General features: G+C 46.1%; 1 protein-coding gene across 2 annotated transcripts in view; it reads right to left on the reverse strand.

Annotated features, from left to right (window-relative positions):
* CPNE9 (copine family member 9) overlaps nt 1-14,508 on the reverse strand; it is a 560,849-nt gene that overhangs the window by 480,017 nt on the left and 66,324 nt on the right. The window contains exon 1 of one of the 2 annotated variants that reach the window (XM_063940994.1): nt 2,107-2,130. The exons of the other annotated variant lie outside the window; for it this stretch is intronic. The gene's annotated coding sequence lies outside the window, so the exon portion shown is untranslated. Of the gene's footprint in view, nt 1-2,106; nt 2,131-14,508 lie in introns of those variants that run through there. 2 annotated transcript variants of the gene reach the window in all.

The following is a 14,508-nucleotide window of genomic DNA, read 5'->3' on the forward strand; positions in this document are numbered from 1 at the left end:
CAGGTACTGTCCCAGGCTATGCCTCTGTGTGTCAGGTACTGTCCCAGGCTATGCCTCTGTGTGTCAGGTACTGTCCCAGGCTATGCCTCTGTGTGTCAGGTACTGTCCCAGTCTATGCCTCTGTGTGTCAGGTACTGTCCCAGTCTATGCCTCTGTGTGTCAGGTACTGTCCCAGGCTATGCCTCTGTGTGTCAGGTACTGTCCCAGGCTATGCCTCTGTGTGTCAGGTACTGTCCCAGGCTATGCCTCTGTGTGTCAGGTACTGTCCCAGGCTATGCCTCTGTGTGTCAGGTACTGTCCCAGGCTATGCCTCTGTGTGTCAGGTACTGTCCCAGGCTATGCCACTGTGTGTCAGGTACTGTCCCAGGCTATGCCTCTGTGTGTCAGGTACTGTCCCAGGCTATGCCTCTGTGTGTCAGGTACTGTCCCAGGCTATGCCTCTGTGTGTCAGGTACTGTCCCAGGCTATGCCTCTGTGTGTCAGGTACTGTCCCAGGCTATGCCTCTGTGTGTCAGGTACTGTCCCAGTCTATGCCTCTGTGTGTCAGGTACTGTCCCAGTCCATGCCTCTGTGTGTCAGGTACTGTCCCAGGCTATGCCTCTGTGTGTCAGGTACTGTCCCTGTCTATGCCTCTGTGTGTCAGGTACTGTCCCAGGCTATGCCTCTGTGTGTCAGGTACTGTCCCAGGCTATGCCTCTGTGTGTCAGGTACTGTCCCAGACTATGCCTCTGTGTGTCAGGTACTGTCCCAGGCTATGCCTCTGTGTGTCAGGTACTGTCCCAGGCTATGCCTCTGTATGTCAGGTACTGTCCCAGGCTATGCCTCTGTGTGTCAGGTACTGTCCCAGGCTATGCCTCTGTGTGTCAGGTACTGTCCCAGGCTATGCCACTGTGTGTCAGGTACTGTCCCAGGCTATGCCTCTGTGTGTCAGGTACTGTCCCAGGCTATGCCTCTGTGTGTCAGGTACTGTCCCAGGCTATGCCTCTGTGTGTCAGGTACTGTCCCAGGCTATGCCACTGTGTGTCAGGTACTGTCCCAGGCTATGCCTCTGTGTGTCAGGTACTGTCCCAGGCTATGCCTCTGTGTGTCAGGTACTGTCCCAGTCTATGCCTCTGTGTGTCAGGTACTGTCCCAGTCCATGCCTCTGTGTGTCAGGTACTGTCCCAGGCTATGCCTCTGTGTGTCAGGTACTGTCCCTGTCTATGCCTCTGTGTGTCAGGTACTGTCCCAGGCTATGCCTCTGTGTGTCAGGTACTGTCCCAGGCTATGCCTCTGTGTGTCAGGTACTGTCCCAGACTATGCCTCTGTGTGTCAGGTACTGTCCCAGGCTATGCCTCTGTGTGTCAGGTACTGTCCCAGGCTATGCCTCTGTGTGTCAGGTACTGTCCCAGGCTATGCCTCTGTGTGTCAGGTACTGTCCCAGGCTATGCCTCTGTGTGTCAGGTACTGTCCCAGGCTATGCCTCTGTATGTCAGGTACTGTCCCAGGCTATGCCTCTGTGTGTCAGGTACTGTCCCAGGCTATGCCTCTGTGTGTCAGGTACTGTCCCAGGCTATGCCACTGTGTGTCAGGTACTGTCCCAGGCTATGCCTCTGTGTGTCAGGTACTGTCCCAGGCTATGCCTCTGTGTGTCAGGTACTGTCCCAGGCTATGCCTCTGTGTGTCAGGTACTGTCCCAGGCTATGCCTCTGTGTGTCAGGTACTGTCCCAGGCTATGCCTCTGTGTGTCACAGTAGTATTGCTAACAGCTAACTGAATCAAGCTGCAAGAAATGAGGCAGTTTGTGCCTGGCTGTCTATGTGCCTGTATGTGCTTTGTTGGCTATCCTTGTGCCTGGCTATCCTTCAATGCGTCAGGCTGACCCTCAATTTGCCTGGTTGTTCCCTCTATGTGCCTGGCTGTCTCTCCATGTGCCTGGCTGTCCCTCTATGTGCCTGGCTGTCTCTCCATGTGCCTGGCTGTCCCTCTATGTGCCTGGCTGTCTCTCCATGTGCCTGGCTGTCCCTCTATGTGCCTGGCTGTATATGTGCCTTGTTGGCTTTCCATGTGCCTGACTGTCCATCAATGTGGATGGCTGTCCTTTCATGTGCCTGGTTATCCATGTACCCGGCTGTTCTTTCATATGCCTGGCTATGCTTCTATGGGCCTGGTTAACTATGTGCTTGGCTGTCCTTCCATGTGCCTTCTTGTCCTTCATTATGCCTGGCTGGCCTTCAATGTGCCTGACTGGCCTTCAATGTGCCTGGCTGTCCTTCCATGTGCCTGGCTGTCCCTCTATGTGCCTGGCTGTAATTTCATGTTTCCTGGCTGTTCCTCCATGTGCCTGGCTGTGCTTTCATATACCTGGCTGTCTATGTGCCTGTATGTGCCTTGTTGGCTTTCCATGTGCCTTGCTGTCCTTTCATGTGCCTGACTGCCTTACCACGTGTTGGCTGTCTTTCCATGTGCCTGGTTGATCGTGTGCTTTGCTGTCCTTCCATGTGTCTGGCTGTTATTCCATGTGCCTGGCTGTCCATGTGCCTCTCTGGCTGTCCTTCCATGTGCCTAGATTTCTGTTAATGTACAGTACCTGTCTGTCCTATGTACCTGGTGGTCCTTGTGCTTGCCTGTCCATGTACCTGTCTGGCTGTCCTTGTGGCTGTCCATGTGTATGTCTGTCCTCGTACCTGGCTGTCTATGTACATATCTGCCCGCCCTTGTGCCTGTCCTTGTACCTGGCTATTCATGTGCCTGTCAGTCTTGGTGTCTGTCCATGTACCTGTCTGCCAGTCCGTGTGTCTGTCCATGAATGTGAAGATACCAGGTTCCAAATCACTCAGGCACGATGGTAGATGAAAAACCAACAGTGGTTTATTGAACATAATGGGTTATAAACAGTTCAGCACACTTCTGCAATCCAATTCCACATGACAATTCCCACCACAATCTCCTGACAGAACATTACTTCTTAGTCTGGGAGCAGAGAGTCTCTTCCAGCAATATAGAGTCCCAGATAAATCCAATATAATGGATCCCACAGCAGATCCCTGGCAGAACATTACTTCTTAGCCTAGGGACAAAGAATCTCCCTACAGCTCTCTGGGTAGCTCTACTTATACCTCCAGAAGCTTCATATTGCAGGGGTGCGTGTGACCTCTGTGTCTTAGGATCTTACAGTATTGGAATACAATACATATTCTAATCAAGGTGATTACATCAGCCAGAGAGCCACCCTGTCTGGTCAGTTCACATTTGGACAATAGGGCGTAAACAAAAAGGGACAATGGTACCTTATATGACTCAATCTTTGAGTGTCTACTGTGGTGTATGAAAACAATAGGAACTAGGTTTAACATAAATACATTATCTAAAGGGTAACAAATAACATAACACAATTGCATATGTTAACAATATTAATATTTATTTAAACACAATATTGGGTGAGCAGCAATGGACATGTTATGGAGAATGTATACGAATATGGGTATAAAAAGTACATATTTGACATGGGAAATGAGGCATAGCTATATTAATTGTCACAGACCTCATTTCCTCACATTCCTCTCCCACTTTTTGGACCCAATGTCCTGGCAAGTTGTAGGTAAAGTCCTCAATGTCCAAGCGAGGCTGTTGGGACAGTCCAGTAAGTCTTTTCTTAGGTTTGGTGAGAGGGTGATTAGCAGTTCATAAGTTCATCCACCACTTTTAAGCCCTGTGCCTTGGCAGTACAAACTAGCTGGCACTTTAACCCCACCTTGGTCAAAAGGACTGAGTGCCATGTTTCCTGAAGAGTCTAATGCCTTTTGGGTCTGGTGGAATTATGATTAGCAACCCACAATTGCTCAATTCTACAGCAGCTTCCCAATTATATGTCCCTGGTAGCAAATAACTCTGTGCCCAAAACATACTTGTAAATGCCTGTACCTCTCCCACTCGTTCCATGGTCTCCCACCTGAGAACAAGCAAATAGTGGGATGCTGGCTGAGAGCAGTTTCCCTCCTGGTGGTGCAGTACATCCCTCGCCTCTGGCACTTCAGGAGTGGGTATTTTGTCCATGTGTCCCAAACATAAATTTGTCAGTTGCATAAGGATGGGCAGATGTTGGCACTCTGCCATGGCTCCAGATACAGTGTGCGGCTCTCCTCCCCCCTCCTCGGATTGCATGCCCAAAATCTGCCCAATGGCAGTAACATGTTGGGGCTCCTGCCCTATTGCCAAAGGCAAATTATACTTAGGCTACAGGGAAGTAGCAAAATCGAAAAATTTGTCTTTCAACTCTTCCCCCTCAAAAGCCACCTCCACTGTTCCCTCAGGTAATTCCCCATGTGGTTGCAGAGAAACGGACTAGACTGACTGATCCCTGTTCAGGTCTTCTCCCTCAAAAGCCAATTCCCTTCCCCTCAAACACAACACTGTGAATGGCTCAGTAGCCAGGACTGCTCACCGGAAGAATTCCCCTGGAGGCTCTGTTGCTCGAGTGGTAGTAGGGTGACCATGGCGACTTCTTCCTCAATGTCTCGTTGGCCCTCGGCGATGGTTTCTATATCCTCCAAGCCAGCAAATGGCTAGTTGTAACACAGCTCAAGCTGGTCACAGAGTGTTTCACTGCAACATTCCCCCAGGGAGAAAATAAGGGGTTGCAAGCAGTGCTTCACTGCATCCACCTGGTCAAGGTCGGCCTTCTCCAGTGTTACATACTGGGCAGACAGTTCTTGGCACTCTCTCACGAAGTCCTCATCTTCCATCTCAGCAAAAGAGAAGTTGTTGCGCAGTTCCTCCTGGGGTGCCTGGATTGTGTGAACTGCTTTCTTCACTTCAATGCTATCTTCCTTCCGTATAGAACACTGGGCAGCTTCTTCCCTTGGGTATGGGAGAAGCTGTTGCAGATGGTGCCTTTCAGCCTCCACACCGCAACATTGGTCTCGCCATGCTGGGGTATCCAGGGGCCCCCGATCCAATGCCACTTCCTCTGGCTCTGTCCGGGAAGAAAATGTATTCTGGACTTGCCCTTCCGTCTCTGTATATTATATTCTTTATGTCAATTGGGCCACTGTGGCGATCACTTCCTCCCTGAATAACACAAACTCTGACTCCCCCAGCAGATTCCATGTGGCTGCTTCACTTCTGCAGTGCATGAACGCATTCCCCAGATGACACAACTTGTCCTGTATGCTGGATACTCTCCACCTGCTGATTACACACTGAGCTTCATTCCAGTACTCCAAAATGTACTTCATCTTGGCAGAGCCGGATTAAGGCCCCGGGAGGCCTGGGGTACTAAAGAAACCGAAAAGTATATACAAAGAATTGGCGCTCCACAATACACACACACTCCAATTAGATTCAGACGGCTGCTCACCAGTTGTGGGCAGGCAGCCCCAACAATGGATCAAAAATGCTGTGGAAAAAAGAAATGGGAGCGCTGAATGAGTCTAATATATAAATTTATTAGTAAAATGGTGTTTTATTACACACATTAGTAGAAATAAAATTCATGAAATAGCCTAATAAAACATTAAAACAATATAATAGTGAAAAATCACATAAGTGTATATAAATAAATAAATAAGACTGCAATATATCTCCTGAACCGATGTATGTAAAGAAAGTCTTTTAGACCTTGATAAAGCTGCACTGATGCTTCTTAAAATTCAGCCGTGCGTCCACAAACTGAAATACATGTAGGTAGGAGACTGATATGAGGTACCTCTATTGGAAAACACTGTTGAAATGTACGGTCTCTCCTCTCCTTATGCACATACAAGTCTCATTAGCGGACAGTGTCCCAGTGTTGAAAATGCAGACACCGGCGCTGTATTAATATGTAATGAATTGATGGTAATGGTATAAAGAAATCAATTTCTCTTATGGTGTATCACCTGATGGACAAGCCTCTCCGTTGAGAGCGCTGTACTGAGCCGGGTATGCAGCGGCTCAATGCAATGGGAGTACAGCTGGTCACGCCGCTGGTGAAATATCCGTTTGGTTGCTGCTATACTTCTCCGCTGTAAGCGCTGCACCAATCTGAGTGTGCAACGGCACAGTATAGTGGGAAGGCAGATTGTCTCGCCGCTGGAGAAATATCCGTTTGGTTGTGGCTATGTTCCACTCAGTGTATACAGCTCAAAAAGTGTCAGGAGAATGTAGCAGTCAGGTGGAATCCTTCAATGCAGTACCTTAACGCGTTTCTCGGCCTGCAGCACTGGCCGTTTCATCAGAAGGTGTGTCGACCTTTTTGTTGTCGACCTGGAGTCCCAGACCCTTCTAATCAAGGTGATTACTACAGCCAGAGAGCGACCCTGTCTGGTCAGCTCACTTTTGGACAATAGGGAGTAAACAAAAAGGGACAATGGTAGCTTAAATGACTCAACCTTTGAGTGTCCACTGTGGTGTATGAAAACAATAGGAAACTAGGTTTAACATAAATACATTATCTAAAGGGTAACAGATAACATTACACAATTGCATATGTTAACAATATTAAGATTGATTTAAATACAATATTGGGTGAGCAGCAATGGACATGTTAGGGAGAATGAACAAACAGACAAATTGAATGTATATGAATATGGGTATAAAAAGTACATATTTGACATGTGAAATGAGGCATAGCTATATTAATTGTCACAGACCTCATTTCCTTACAATGTGTGTCTGTTCTTAGACCTGGCTGTCCATGTGTATGCCTGTCCGTGTACCATACTTGCCTACATTCTAAGTCTCCTCTCCGGGAGAAGCCCGGAGAGGAGACGCTGCAGTAGTCTTCGGGGTGTGTGTGTGTGTGTGTGTGTGTGTGTGGGGGGGGGGCGGATGGTGACATCACCAAGCCCCGCCCCCACATCGGAAAATGCCACGATTCGCGGGTCTGCGGGAAGGGGGCGGAGCTAAAATGACGCAATTTGCGTCATTTTAACCCCTTCCCCACCCGACGGACCCGCGAAAACGGGAGATTATCTCTCCATCCTGCTCGCATCACTAAGGTGCGAGCAGGATGCGGGAGACCTGCCCACTCTTCCGGGGGTGCGGGGGGCTACCCCAAAAAACGGGAGCCTCCCGCAGCTTCCGGGAGAGTAGGTAAGTATGCCGTGTACCTGGCTGTCCATGTGTATGTCTGTCCTTGTACCTGACTGTCCATGTGCCATGTTATCCATCAGCTCAGGGCCAAATATGTGCTGGTGAAAATAGTAAAATGTGTATGCAATGTCCTCCCTTCTGCTAATAATGGGGATCTTAAAGCCCAGTGAGCAGCGCACCTCCCAGCTCCGGAAGTGGGCTTTTATATACAGTACGCTGCCTGAGGCACAGTACTCATCTTCTCTCCTTGCAGAATCCGTACCTGATAGCCCCTCTCTATGTTCAGTCAGTGCAACTAGTTTATCTTGCTGATACATTCTTTCATTCTGATACATTCGTGATCCAAATGAATAATCAATAAAAAATGGTAAAAGATTAATATATATACGCTCAGCGGCCACTCTATTAAGCCTTCCTAGTACTAGCTAAGACTCCCTCTGTGCCCCCAGAACGGCCTGAATTCTCCGTGGCATGGATTCCCTCCAGTTATTTGCAGTGACTGTCTCTTTAATATAGATATATAGGAAGGACATGCATATAATTTGACTCTTTTTCACACCAATACACATGTACAATAATTATTTTCTATAAATAATGCAAATAACTTTTATTTTAGACGCCTAGTTCTTTTACCTATAGCTGCTATGTACAGGACCAGAGCCGGCCCTAACCAATATGATGCCCTAGGCAAGATTTTGGCTGGTGCCCCCTAGCACAGCTGCTAATTCCGCCTCTGACTTTGCACCTCTTTCCCAGCACCATTACCCCTCACCCATAGCAGCCCTCATTTTGGTGCTCCTACCCCCTATATTTTAAATAGGAACAGTGCGAACATTCAGCGCATAGCTCAAAAAGGGCATGGTCACACGACAGTACCTTCAATTCAAATTATGCCACACAGTAGTGCAACTTTATTCACATTATATCATGCGATAGTGTCCCTTATTCATGTTACATCACACAGTAGTACCATTTTACCTTATATACATTACTCCTCACAGTAGAGCTCCTTATTCACATTGCATCACACGGATTTGCTCCTTATTCACATTACACCACACCATATTTCTCTTTATTCACAGTAGACCACACAGTAGTACCACTTTACCTTATATACATTACTCCTCACAGTAGAGCTCCTTATTCACATTACATCACACTGATTTGCTCCTTATTCACATTACACCACACCATATTGCTCTTTATTCACATTAGACCACATAGTAGTGCCTTTTCTATACGTTATGCCACACAGTACAGCACCTTATACACATAATGCCACACATTAATAATGCATTTATACACATAATACCACACAGTAATGCCCCTTTACATATATTACACACTTTATTAATGTCCTTATAAACATAATGCACCTTACACATTATGCCAACCTTTATTAATGCCCTTATACACATAATGACATGCATAGTGCACTTATACACATAAAGACACACATAGTGCCCCTTACACATATATCGCGCATTATTAGTGGCCTTTTACACATAATGACACACATAGTGCTCCATACACATATGCTGCACATTATTAGTGCACTTATACACATAATGACACACATAGTGCCCCTTACATATATGCCGCACATTATTAATGGATTTATACACGACACACATAATGCCCCTTACACATATGCCGAACACTATTACACAACCAACCCACCCACACACAGCACTCACATGGCCGCTAACACTGTGACCTCTGCCTCTGCTTGAATACAGATGTGTCCTCATACATCTTGCCTCAGGAGATGCCAGGCGTGAGTCGGCTGGCAGCTCTCCTAACATCGGGCACCTTTTTTGATGAAAATGCATCTTATTTGCATTATTATGTAGCTAGGATGCACAAGCAGCTTCTGCTGATTAAAATGATATGCAGCATGCCTATATTCTGTGTGCAACTGTGGCTGTATCTGCATACGAAATGCTACATTACAGTGATTTACAGGAATACACTGTAACGTAGCATTTCGTATGCCGGTACAGCCACAGTCACACACAGAATATAGGCATGCCACATATAATTATAATCAGCAGAAGCTCCTAGGCCATTTGCCTAGTTTGCCTATGCCCAGGGCGGCACTGTACAGGACACTAGCTCATTATTATTTTTACTGTGTATTAATCCTGGAACAATGTTACCTATTTGGATGCAGTGTTCACAAGTATACATGCAGTATACATGCAAAACCGTGCAGATTATTCTGCCAACTGCAAAGGTGATTTACAAATGTGCAAAAAGGCAACTCCGTCATGCATTTCTATTTGTGCAAAGGTGGCTGTTTGTCTTCCAGATATAATCGGTCTGCACCTCATTTTACGGGATTGTAGGTCTGCCTGGTAGAAAGTGTAAGGGTGTGTAAGGTAGTGTGTATTCCAGCGCAGTGTATACCAAAGAGAAATCACATGCAATTTTTATTCACTATAAGAATTTTTATTTATATACCAAAATTTAATTGTTACACACTTATTGAGCCTTGATTGGGTCAGGTCTCAAAAACATAAAAGTAGACAGAATGAGTCAAATAAAAGAGAGAGAAAGGCGAGAGAGGAGAGGGGAAAAATTGATAAAATGTGGTTTGACTTAAAAAGTGAGTTCAAATGAACTGTCCATCATGGATAGTTTGGAATCAAAAAGGTCCACAGTACACTTAATTAATTAATCACTAGACTTTTTTTTAACAAAGGAATGCCCGTACACCTTAAAATATATACTGTGTTTATACTAGAGATGAGCGGGTTCGGTTTCTCTGAAATCGAACCCGCACGAACTTCATGTTTTTTTCACGGGTCCGAGCAGACTCGGATCCTCCCGCCTTGCTCGGTTAACCCGAGCGCGCCCGAACGTCATCATGACGCTGTCGGATTCTCGCGAGACTCGGATTCTATATAAGGAGCCGCGCGTCGCCGCCATTTTCACACGTGCATTGAGATTGATAGGGAGAGGACGTGGCTGGCGTCCTCTCCATTAGAAATTAGATTAGAAGAGAGAGAGAGATTGTGCAGAGTCAGACAGAGTTTACCACAGTGACCAGTGCAGTTGTTGTTAGTTAACTTTTATTTATTTTAATATAATATATCCGTTCTCTGCTATATCCGTTCTCTGCCTGAAAAAAAACGATACACAGCAGCAGCCAGTCACACAGTGTGACTCAGTCTGTGTGCACTCAGCTCAGCCCAGTGTGCTGCACATCAATGTATAAAAGGCAAAGCTTATAATAATTGTGGGGGAGACTGGGGAGCACTGCAGGTTGTTATAGCAGGAGCCCCCAGGAGTACATAATATTATATTAATTTAAAATTAAACAGTGCACACTTTTGCTGCAGGAGTGCCACTGCCAGTGTGACTAGTGGTGACCAGTGCCTGACCACCAGTATAGTAGTATATTGTTGTATGTATTGTATACTATCTCTTTATCAACCAGTCTATATTAGCAGCAGACACAGTACAGTGCGGTAGTTCACGGCTGTGGCTACCTCTGTGTCGGCAGTCGGAACTCGGCAGGCAGTCCGTCCATCCATAATTGTATTACAATATATACCACCTAACCGTGGTATTTTTTTTTCTTTCTTTATACCGTCGTCATAGTGTCATACTAGTTGTTACGAGTATACTACTATCTCTTTATCAACCAGTGTACAGTGCGGTAGTTCACGGCTGTGGCTACCTCTGTGTCGGCAGTCGGCAGGCAGTCCGTCCATCCATAATTGTATTATTATTATAATATATACCACCTAACCGTGGTTTTTTTTTCATTCTTTATACCGTCATAGTGTCATACTAGTTGTTACGAGTATACTACTATCTCTTTATCAACCAGTGTACAGTGCGGTAGTTCACGGCTGTGGCTACCTCTGTGTCGGCAGTCGGCAGGCAGTCCGTCCATCCATAATTGTATTATTATTATAATATATACCACCTAACCGTGGTTTTTTTTTCATTCTTTATACCGTCGTCATAGTGTCATACTAGTTGTTACGAGTATACTACTATCTCTTTATCAACCAGTGTACAGTGCGGTAGTTCACGGCTGTGGCTACCTCTGTGTCGGCAGTCGGCAGGCAGTCCGTCCATCCATAATTGTATTATTATTATAATATATACCACCTAACCGTGGTTTTTTTTTCATTCTTTATACCGTCGTCATAGTGTCATACTAGTTGTTACGAGTATACTACTATCTCTTTATCAACCAGTGTACAGTGCGGTAGTTCACGGCTGTGGCTACCTCTGTGTCGGCAGTCGGCAGGCAGTCCGTCCATCCATAATTGTATTATTATTATAATATATACCACCTAACCGTGGTTTTTTTTTCATTCTTTATACCGTCGTCATAGTGTCATACTAGTTGTTACGAGTATACTACTATCTCTTTATCAACCAGTGTACAGTGCGGTAGTTCACGGCTGTGGCTACCTCTGTGTCGGCAGTCGGCAGGCAGTCCGTCCATCCATAATTGTATTATTATTATAATATATACCACCTAACTGTGGTATTTTTTTTTCTTTCTTTATACCGTCGTCATAGTGTCATACTAGTTGTTACGAGTATACTACTATCTCTTTATCAACCAGTGTACAGTGCGGTAGTTCACGGCTGTGGCTACCTCTGTGTCGGCAGTCGGCAGGCAGTCCGTCCATCCATAATTGTATTATTATTATAATATATACCACCTAACCGTGGTTTTTTTTTCATTCTTTATACCGTCGTCATAGTGTCATACTAGTTGTTACGAGTATACTACTATCTCTTTATCAACCAGTGTACAGTGCGGTAGTTCACGGCTGTGGCTACCTCTGTGTCGGCAGTCGGCAGGCAGTCCGTCCATCCATAATTGTATTATTATTATAATATATACCACCTAACTGTGGTATTTTTTTTTCTTTCTTTATACCGTCGTCATAGTGTCATACTAGTTGTTACGAGTATACTACTATCTCTTTATCAACCAGTGCACAGTGCGGTAGTTCACGGCTGTGGCTACCTCTGTGTCGGCAGTCGGCAGGCAGTCCGTCCATCCATAATTGTATTATTATTATAATATATACCACCTAACCGTGGTTTTTTTTTCATTCTTTATACCGTCGTCATAGTGTCATACTAGTTGTTACGAGTATACTACTATCTCTTTATCAACCAGTGTACAGTGCGGTAGTTCACGGCTGTGGCTACCTCTGTGTCGGCAGTCGGCAGGCAGTCCGTCCATCCATAATTGTATTATTATTATAATATATACCACCTAACCGTGGTTTTTTTTTCATTCTTTATACCGTCGTCATAGTGTCATACTAGTTGTTACGAGTATACTACTATCTCTTTATCAACCAGTGTACAGTGCGGTAGTTCACGGCTGTGGCTACCTCTGTGTCGGCAGTCGGCAGGCAGTCCGTCCATCCATAATTGTATTATTATTATAATATATACCACCTAACCGTGGTTTTTTTTTCATTCTTTATACCGTCGTCATAGTGTCATACTAGTTGTTACGAGTATACTACTATCTCTTTATCAACCAGTGTACAGTGCGGTAGTTCACGGCTGTGGCTACCTCTGTGTCGGCAGTCGGCAGGCAGTCCGTCCATCCATAATTGTATTATTATTATAATATATACCACCTAACCGTGGTTTTTTTATACCACCTAACCGTGGCAGTCCGTCCATAATTGTATACTAGTATCCAATCCATCCATCTCCATTGTTTACCTGAGGTGCCTTTTAGTTCTGCCTATAAAATATGGAGAACAAAAAAGTTGAGGTTCCAAAATTAGGGAAAGATCAAGATCCACTTCCACCTCGTGCTGAAGCTGCTGCCACTAGTCATGGCCGAGACGATGAAATGCCAGCAACGTCGTCTGCCAAGGCCGATGCCCAATGTCATAGTACAGAGCATGTCAAATCCAAAACACCAAATATCAGAAAAAAAAGGACTCCAAAACCTAAAATAAAATTGTCGGAGGAGAAGCGTAAACTTGCCAATATGCCATTTACCACACGGAGTGGCAAGGAACGGCTGAGGCCCTGGCCTATGTTCATGGCTAGTGGTTCAGCTTCACATGAGGATGGAAGCACTCAGCCTCTCGCTAGAAAACTGAAAAGACTCAAGCTGGCAAAAGCACCGCAAAGAACTGTGCGTTCTTTGAAATCCCAAATCCACAAGGAGAGTCCAATTGTGTCGTTTGCGATGCCTGACCTTCCCAACACTGGACGTGAAGAGCATGCGCCTTCCACTATTTGCATGCCCCCTGCAAGTGCTGGAAGGAGCACCCGCAGTCCAGTTCCTGATAGTCAGATTGAAGATGTCAGTGTTGAAGTACACCAGGATGAGGAGGATATGGGTGTTGCTGGCGCTGGGGAGGAAATTGACCAGGAGGATTCTGATGGTGAGGTGGTTTGTTTAAGTCAGGCACCCGGGGAGACACCTGTTGTCCGTGGGAGGAATATGGCCGTTGACATGCCAGGTGAAAATACCAAAAAAATCAGCTCTTCGGTGTGGAGGTATTTCACCAGAAATGCGGACAACAGGTGTCAAGCCGTGTGTTCCCTTTGTCAAGCTGTAATAAGTAGGGGTAAGGACGTTAACCACCTCGGAACATCCTCCCTTATACGTCACCTGCAGCGCATTCATAATAAGTCAGTGACAAGTTCAAAAACTTTGGGTGACAGCGGAAGCAGTCCACTGACCAGTAAATCCCTTCCTCTTGTAACCAAGCTCACGCAAACCACCCCACCAACTCCCTCAGTGTCAATTTCCTCCTTCCCCAGGAATGCCAATAGTCCTGCAGGCCATGTCACTGGCAAGTCTGACGAGTCCTCTCCTGCCTGGGATTCCTCCGATGCATCCTTGCGTGTAACGCCTACTGCTGCTGGCGCTGCTGTTGTTGCCGCTGGGAGTCGATGGTCATCCCAGAGGGGAAGTCGTAAGCCCACTCGTACTACTTCCAGTAAGCAATTGACTGTTCAACAGTCCTTTGCGAGGAAGATGAAATATCACAGCAGTCATCCTACTGCAAAGCGGATAACTGAGTCCTTGACAACTATGTTGGTGTTAGACGTGCGTCCGGTATCCGCCGTTAGTTCACAGGGAACTAGACAATTTATTGAGGCAGTGTGCCCCCGTTACCAAATACCATCTAGGTTCCACTTCTCTAGGCAGGCGATACCGAGAATGTACACGGACGTCAGAAAAAGACTCACCAGTGTCCTAAAAAATGCAGTTGTACCCAATGTCCACTTAACCACGGACATGTGGACAAGTGGAGCAGGGCAGGGTCAGGACTATATGACTGTGACAGCCCACTGGGTAGATGTATGGACTCCCGCCGCAAGAACAGCAGCGGCGGCACCAGTAGCAGCATCTCGCAAACGCCAACTCTTTCCTAGGCAGGCTACGCTTTGTATCACCGCTTTCCAGAATACGCACACAGCTGAAAACCTCTT

This window comes from Pseudophryne corroboree, chromosome 9 (genome assembly GCF_028390025.1).
Source record: "Pseudophryne corroboree isolate aPseCor3 chromosome 9, aPseCor3.hap2, whole genome shotgun sequence".
Classification (NCBI taxonomy): Eukaryota; Metazoa; Chordata; class Amphibia; order Anura; family Myobatrachidae; genus Pseudophryne; species Pseudophryne corroboree.